Source organism: Apteryx mantelli, chromosome 7 (assembly GCF_036417845.1).
Source record: "Apteryx mantelli isolate bAptMan1 chromosome 7, bAptMan1.hap1, whole genome shotgun sequence".
NCBI lineage: Eukaryota > Metazoa > Chordata > Aves > Apterygiformes > Apterygidae > Apteryx > Apteryx mantelli.
The window spans coordinates 24,277,718-24,286,632 of NC_089984.1; positions in this window are offsets into that span (position 1 = coordinate 24,277,718).

Sequence of the window (8,915 nt, forward strand, 5' to 3'; positions counted from 1 at the left end):
CACGTCTTTTTAAACTCTGGGCATGGTTTTGGCTTGTGTGCCGGGTCACGTACTGATGTTTTGGACTCTGAGCAGCACATCCTGATTTCAGTTGCAGTATTTTTTATTTCCCATCATGGCCACAGTATCAGAGCAGTCCTGCACTCTGTAAGCTTCAGCCTAGTCTGCCTGACTTCCTTTGCTTGGCAGATTCCAGATGTTTTGCCAGAGTTTATTTCTGAGTCTTCCATTAGTCTGTCTCTGATGTGTGTATGTGCACGCACACACACGTGTGTGTGTGTATGTCTTAGATGCCAGCGGAGAACTGTTCTCTTATCAGGGGCTTGATTAGTCCACTCCCATCCTTCCGAACTCCCTTTCTGCTGCCTCCAAAAAAAAGTGTCTTACTTTCAAGTCCTAAATCAGTTGCAAATTCTTTAGTATTTTAATCTTCTTATTCCCTCTGCATTAAAAAATCTTGTTCATACATTCCATTTTTGCATGGAACAGTATTCCTTGGGTTTCTGCAATCCATTTTCATAGTTAGGCTCTTGGCTGGGTTAATTGAAAACAATTAAAAACCTGAAGTGTTTCAGATCCAACTTTTATCAGAAATAAATTGACTTTCTGCCTAATATCCTTCTGATAGCATGCGTTATTTGTAGCTGTAGAGTGAAGCACTGTGTAGATCTCTCTAAGTTTTTTCACTAGTGGGGAGTTGACCTGCTTCATTCTTCATTCTTTCAGAATAATTTTCTGATTTGATTCCCTCCCGATACCATATTTTGTTCTCAGGTCACGCCAAATCTGGGAGTCTCTACTTGTGACATCCAGACTCGCCAGCATTACTCTGCATGGAGCTGTTGAACTGAACATTTTGTTCTACGTGCCTTGTACCAGAACTTTTTAAAGGCACAGCTCCATACATGCTGTGAACACTCCTTTTTGCCCAAGACATTTACCTTTCCATCCCCCTTTCCTATGCCCCACATTGGGATGGATGAGAAAAATGCAGAGAGCTTACTCTATCCCATAGCCCAAGGGTACAGTATTCCTCCAGGTGCCTGCAGAGTGTTAATGGACACTGTACAGACCACGAAGGGACAGAGGGAATCTGTCCCAGTAGTTTTTAAAGCTTCACTTCTATAGCTAATGATACCCTGGAGAGTTAATTAAAGAGTTTTTAGAGATGGGTCTTGGCTCTGCTAATAATGCTCATGAGTGTGAGCATATGAGTAGTCTTGCTTACTTCAATAGGAAGTTTATTCAGGCAAAATTCCCACTGAGGTCAGCTGGGCTTTCTCCAGGGCAATCCTTGCCTAATAGATTCTTTAATGGTAATAATTATTGAGTTTGTGTTTCTAGTTAAATATAAGAATATTTTAAATTAAAAAATAAATAGGCTGTATTATCTTCCTATCTGCATCACGTTTTCCTGCAGTAATTCCACCAGGTTACTCCTAGTCTTTGCTGGTATAGCTGAATGCAGAATCATCCCTTCTGTTACTGCTTGAAATAACTCATGAAAAAGTCTCCATTTTATACAATTTACTTCAAATAGAAATTTATGGCTTAAACTAGTGAACAGCATGGCATCTAATGACTCCTGGAGTATCTGAACCATAAAATAAAATTAGGGAAACTTTTTTTTCCCTAAATGAGGATGTGATGGCAGAGTGGTTACAACACTTGGCTTTTCACCAGAGGTGTGAGTTCCCTTGATGAGTGTTTTCAACCTAGGTACAGAATCAGATCTTGCTTCTTCAAGGCTTTTCTTAGTCAACCCAGCCGTAAATGGATACCAGTCATTCCAGCTGGGGGGTCAGAAAAGCAGCTGCATGTGATAAAAATCTTTACATTTTCTTAAATGTGGTTTACCACAGAATTGGCATATATTGGCTGCACCAGTCTGATGGGCTGTACTTGCTTGTCTTAAACTGTGGCTGCTTTACTACTACATATGCTAGGAGATGTGTGTTTTAAGCGTAAACAAATATGTCTTGTGAGCAGCAGAACTGCTGGTCCCAACCAATTTGCATCATGTGCTTGATTGACTTTTTAGCTAAGTAAGGCTGCAGCTAGGTATCAGATAATCTGTAAGTGAGAGAGGTTAGGAGAATGCCCCAGCCTTGGGAAAAGCCTCAAATGGAATTTTAGTCTTTCTTAGACACCAGGATCCACGCTGTAGGGTGGTCCGGCTGAGAGGTGGGCTCCCCAGTGTCTAAGAGCGGTCAGCACCTGGCTGAAGTGCCTCCTGCAAGTTCTTTAGGATCTCCTGTTTGGATACACTGTTGTCTAATATGGTGATGCTCACAATATTCTTTCAACCAGTGATGGCACTAATATGGTCTTTTTCTAGCTGTCTGTCTTCATGAAACTTAGTGGAGCATAACTGTCTTGGAGGCTTCTGCCGTTCTGTCAAATCCTGACTGAAACTGGCCAATCTATTTGAAAGTTGGTGGGAGGAGGCTGCCTTGGCCTGAGCTCCAAAATTCCCTGTAAGAAGAGATTCCAAAAAGCTCCAGCACTTTATGGTGGCTCCCTGCTTTCATTCAGGAAGTGTAGAATGATCTGCCATAGGCAGATTACTGCCTAGTGTACCAGGAAATATCCTGAGTTCAGCTGTTCCAAAGAACAACGAAGATGCTCTGAATCCAAGCTATAGTGGGGCTGCAGCCAGCAACATGTATGGAAAGCACATGAAGTCATAGGGATTATTCTGCTCAAGTCTACCCTTCACTTTCAGTGTAGTGTGTCCTCATGCCTTTTAACATCCACACAACTCAGTTGGCTTAATTTGCTCTTGATTTTCCTCAGCATGAAAGAGGCTAATTTTTACCCTCAGTGTAAAGTTGTATTGATTTCATTATTGCCATTACATTAGTATCAATTGGCACTGTCCTAAAGGACTAAAAGGCATAATCCCTTTTTAGGTTTTCCTCCAGAATGAAACAGAGAAGGGATTCTCAGCTGATAGGTCACAATCAGGTGTTATTGTTAGGTACTAGGATTTTCCTTGGGAACTGCAGTATGGAAAATAGGAAGGCTGAGAACTCTGAGAAGAGGTAAACCCATCTATACAACACAATACTGTAGAATGTAGAAATTCTGCATACAAATATGTGCATATTTCTATTTCTGACTGAATTCTTCAAGTTCTTACCCAAGTCAGAAAAAGTATCCTACTTTGCAGAGTCTTTAAGCATGTGCTTAACTCAAGAAAGAAGGGATTTTAAGGAAAGTTTCTCTAGAGTCCTGAGTACTTCCTATCAGCTGCTTCCATGCGGGAATCAGGCCATTTATGTGTACAGTTCCTGACTCTGGGGCAATTAAGATCACAGCCATAATATTATATTAACACAGAATTTGGTGTGCCTAATGACATATTAAATCTTCCTAAATTATAGCTAAATTACAAAATGGACTAATTTACCAAAACCAGTTAATAAATGTTTAGAAAAGGAAGATAATTGAATTATCCCTTGTTTGTCAGAGACAGATAATCTCCTTGTGAGAAATCTCATTTTTTCTGAAGCATGATTAATTGGCCTGACGAGTCAGAGATTATGACAAATTACACAGGAGGAGATAATAAATAAGTCAGTAGGAAGGCCGGGGAGCAGAGATCTAGCAGCTGTTGTTTGCTCTGAGGCCTGGTACTGCTTCTGGACTCACCCTGACCTGTGTGTGGTTCCCTGATCCTACTGTGGTTAAGACATCCAGCAGCAGCAGCCCACCATTAGGTTCTTTCCCCTCTACTCCCTGAGCCTCTATCTGTTTCGGAGCAATAGCATCACTTCCCCAGGAAAGATGCCTGAAAAGGCCACGTGCCTCTAGGCCAATGACTGTTTTTCAGTTACTGAATAATCAAGGACATGAGATTAATTTTTGATTTCTCCTTAGTCATAGGAAGGCATTTATGGCTCACACAGAAGGTCCTGTCATGGCTTGATCTTGTTTTCAATTAAACTCAATGGAAAAATTAAAATCAGTTGTAGCCATGCCTGGCTCTGAACGCGAAGCCTGTCTAACCTCTGCAACATAACGTCGCTAAAGGGCTTCTGAGGACTGTTGCGTGAGGAATAGGCACAAACCTCTCTCACCTCCTCTGAGCTGTGGACACAGTGTGGACATAGCCTTCAATGTATGGGTGTCTCAACAGCTGCTGCTTGGGTGCCAGTCTCTAAAGGGACTTAGAGACTGCAGGCATTGTGTCTTAGTTTGTGACAGACAAATACATGTTTAGATACTGAGGGCATGGGTTCTTCACAAGCGTTTTTACAGTAGGAGCAAGAAGCAGCTCATCCCAGTTGGGAAACTTGATCATTTATAGGGTGTTATAAGCAGGGGTGGGTTCTTCAGTGCAAAATGTTCTATTCCTCATTTAGATCTGGATTTAAAGCCTTTCCCCAAAGTTTGTATCTGAGCTGTCCATCTTTCAGTTTGATCCATGACAAGCATAGGGCCCAAGTTTAAAATTTTGGTCTTAATGTTCGAGCTCTGTGTATAATGTTACCTGCTTTCATCATCTTGCTTCAAAAGCCTGGTAGGTGGTCAAAATGAATTAAAACACACTAATTTATTGGCTTTGTCAATGTTATATCATTTGGGTTTCAGAAAATTTTTCCATTTGCATCCCCTTATATGTATAGATCATGCAGGATTCTGTGTTAACAGGAACTTGATTTCAGTTATTGTCCCATTAACAGTATTTGGAAAATGTTTTGAATTTGATCTATATTATTTATTCATATGCTGCATTGGATGACAGTGATAGTACTCAGGGAAACCCAACATAGAAATCATTTCTGTAAGAGGATGCAGGATTGAGGCAATGATCTTGTCGGGTAAGTTTAAGACAGGTCTCAGAATATAGGGGGGGGATAAGGGAAAGGGAATGGACAAACTCATTACTATTGGCACCATCTCATATTTGGATATATACCTGACATTTGCATTTAAAAGTCAGTGTATACTTTTCACTTACCGTACACCCCTAACTCACCTCTGCCAGTCTCTAATGAAGATCATTTGCGCGTGAATCCCCACCAGTATACAACAGTGCTGGCAGTGGGGTTTTCTTGACCTACGTCTTGGAGTGATTTTGAGAGGAGATGCGGGGCTAGATCCGTGCCCTTTGAAAGATGGTAACTGCGTGGGCTCGGTGTCAGTCACAGCAAAGGCACTGCCTCTCCAGGAGTAGGCAGATATGGTCCTATTGTTTACTGAGCTTGTGCTTGTAATATTGGCATTCAAAATCCATAAGCAGGCCCAAAATAATCCTGACATTTTAAAGTGTTTCTTTTTCAATTATTGTTATTGACTTCCTGGTTCCTGAGCCTTTATGATGTGGCAGAGACAGAGCTTCTAACTATTCTCTACAGTCTCGAGGACAAGCAGTATTTTAAATTACAATGAGGGTTCCACAGCTACATGATTTGAAGACCTAGTGTCTCAAGTAAAGTATCAATTAGCACAAAACTTCAGATTAAATAATGATTATTGGCAGCACTCTGCTTTCTCTATTTTTCCAGGCTCAGCTAAAGCACTGATTTGAGGAGACTAAGCTCACATATCCTGTCTTTTCCCATGCAATCACCTTTTCCCCCTTCCCAGCATCAGTTAGTTCTCTTGTATATTTAGTTCTCCTTTATATCATTAGTTTGCTTGTTTGAAAACGCAGTTCCCCCGGCATCCCCAAGCCAAGTCCCTTGTCCCCTCTGCATACCTGCTGCTACCCCAAGCACCGTACCAAACATGTGAAATCGGTTTCTTATTCCAGGACCCCTTAAGGCACCGCAAAGTTGCTCCAGCTGCGCTTTAGGCCCGCTGGCAGGAGAGGGGCAGTGACCTCCTGCAGGGACAGCCCCCAGGGAAACTGCTGGAAACCCGTAACCTTAGAGACTTGAGGTCTGGGGCTCTCCCGTGGTATAAAAGATGCCAGTTATCTCCCAGAGAGAGGCCCGGGCAGGTAGCAAGGTCCCAGTGGTGGCGAGCTGTCAGAGGTACGTGGTGTGTGGGAGGGCCAAGTTGGCCAAGCAGCCTGCCCAGCTGTGGGCCACCAGTTTGGTTGGTTGCTGTTGGTGCTTCTTGCCCTGCCAGCATGCAGCAGCCTGTCCTTGAAGCAGTGATTTCGTGTTTTATATCTATTTCAAGGAGGCAGTTCTTTTGAGGGGGTTCCCATATGAGCCCTTGTATGTTCTCCACAGGTTTTCATTTGTTCCCTTGCAATACTCTAATGAGTTTAAAAATTGAGCAGCTTAAAAAATACCAGGGTTGTTCCCAAATGAGGTGAACACTCAATGTTTTATATTCATTTGCACATCTGATCCAGTTTTAATCACAACAGAATATGTTCACATCTAGTCCCAGTCCTGTGAGTCTTCTCTCAGTATTGTGGAGTAATTGAAGAATATGGTTAAAGATAATTATTTTAATTGCCCATTGACTCAGGAAGATTTCTGACAGCAATGAGTAGAATCTAATCTGTAAAGTGAAAGGCCTTGTGGATTTCCTGAATCAGGACAGTCCCCAGGCAGCTGTGGTGTGAGGGATACAAATGAAACATCACCAGCCTCCTATGAGTGCTGTGTGACTTGTAGGAGGGAATGTATTTTTTAATTGAATGCAGAGGACAAAATCTGTGCATGGTGCCCACTTGCCTGTGAAAGGTTTGGGAGTGTTATTATTCCACAGAGTGGTCAACCCCAGTGTAATGTCGTGGACTTAGCTGGGACTCCTGTTTGATCTAGTTGTGAGCAAAAGTACAGGGTTCGTTCAGGGTTTAAAAGCTGAAATACGAGAATAAAGAGCACATATATTCAATAGGGTGAAATACAGAACACCTAACCATTTCAAAGCAGCATTATTTTTGGAGGTAGCATTAAAGAAGAATGATGGTCTAATAATAATAATAAAGTCATCCACGCTGGAATTGGAAAACATTGTCTGTATTCTCTGCTCTGCCGAAGATTTCCTGTATGGCCTTTGACACAGCCCTTTGGCTGCTCCATATCTCATTTCCCCTCTCTATAAATTTTGGAAAAACCTTTTCTACCACTCAGGAGTATGTGAATTGTTCTCATACTGTGGCAGTAGAGAAGAAGTATGTGAATTGCTCTCATGCTGTGTCAGTAGGGACTGTGCAAATTCATAGTGCCAGCAAGGTTAGTGGTGCTAGGCAAAAGTCTGCTGGAGGCCAGAAGGATCTTCTGGGCACGTATCAGCATGTGCTTGCAATGTTCCTGGATTTCCTCTAGACATTTGTTATTAGCTGCTGTTGCAAAATGGCTATTGGGGCAGATAGACTTCTGGTCTGTCCTAGCTTGGCTATTCTATGTCCACTGTATGTATGCGTGTAATGAATGCAATTTTCAAAAGTCTGGCACCTCCGTAGGTCCTGTTTGTTCCTTTCGCAATTACAGGCACTCTGTAGTTCCAGCCTGGTGCTACGCCATCATACAGTGTTATACTCATTTGTCCTTTGTTTATTTCACTCTCTATTTATATTTCTCTTTGTAGGTGAGTACAAATATCCCTTTGTTACCAGGTTTGTTAGGTGTATGTTCTCCTTTGCTTCTGTTTTCCCATCTTTGGTTGGTGGGTGAAAGCATTTTATGGTCTTTTTCTCTTGCATATGATTAAGAGTAGTTGTAAGAAAATGAAAAATAATACTCTTGATTAAAGTGATCTGATTCTTCACTTACAGACAAGAGAGAAGCCAGGAAAGATTCAGGCTGAGAATGTTTTGACTGTTACGAGATTTGCCATCCTTTCTGTTAGGGAGAAGCCAAACCAGACTCTTGTGTCACTCACACCTCTCTCAGAGCAGATGTACATCAGTGAGGTCTGATTTGCAGGACATGCTCGTCGCCCCACAGACACTGCTTTTCTACACATGCAGTTCCACGGAGGTCAGTGGGCTTTTGCCCAATTTATCCCCGCGTGAGTGAGTGCTGAACAAAGCTGTGTGATTCCAGCAGTTAGTCATGATTTGCTGAGGGTCCCCAGTGCTGCTGGGAAGCCAGGCAGAGGTAGCCCACGTTGGACAGGCAGGCAGGGTGAGCGCAGAGCTGTCCTGGATGCTCGCTGTGGAGCGCCCAGGCTATATCCTCCATAAGGACTTAGTGGAGCCCTCCAACAATGTCTTTTGTCTTTTGACTGAATGCCTCCAAAATGCTCCCCTTTTATCTAGTTTTCCTTCACTGATTATTTCCAAAGGGTGCTGTGGGGCTTGGCCCAAAGCCAAGAGCTGCTGATGCTGCGAGTGGTACTAATAAAGCCAGTTGTAGGGGCAGGCAAAACTGGCACTTCTGTGAGGTGGCAGAATGGCTGAGGTATGTTTTGGCTGTGCAGAGCCAGGCTGGCTGCTACAGTTGTGCAGTCATGGGTTAAGCTTTATGGGGCACTAATTGCTGCTGGCACGGCAGCCCCTTGCAGCACTGGCAATTGCCAAGCGTGCCCAAACCGCTCAGTGGCTGCAAAAGCAGCAGCACGGATGCTCCAGGCCCCCTGCCCCCAGCTCTGTGCCTCATCTCTGCCCGTCCTTTTCCCATACCCGTGGAGCCACGGCACACAGAGAAAGGTTTTGGGAACTCATAATCTCTTCCCCAGCCTACTGTATTTGCCTGATCAATATTATTAACCTTAATTCTCCAGTTCTTGCCCTTCCACTGCTTGTAACTTACCATTTTTTATTTATTTCCATCTTTATTTCCTGTAGTATACTGAAATGATGTGAAAGAAACATTTGTTCACACAAATAAGTGAAGGTAATAGCTTCCCTCCCTGACCACATGCTGTCTTCTGTTCCAAGTCTTAATTAAAATGGTACTAAAGGAAGCAAATCAATTAACAGATACCTTACAAGATGGTTTATTCACTTACACATGTACACATACACAATTACTTACAAGTATCACATTACAGCTTTAGTT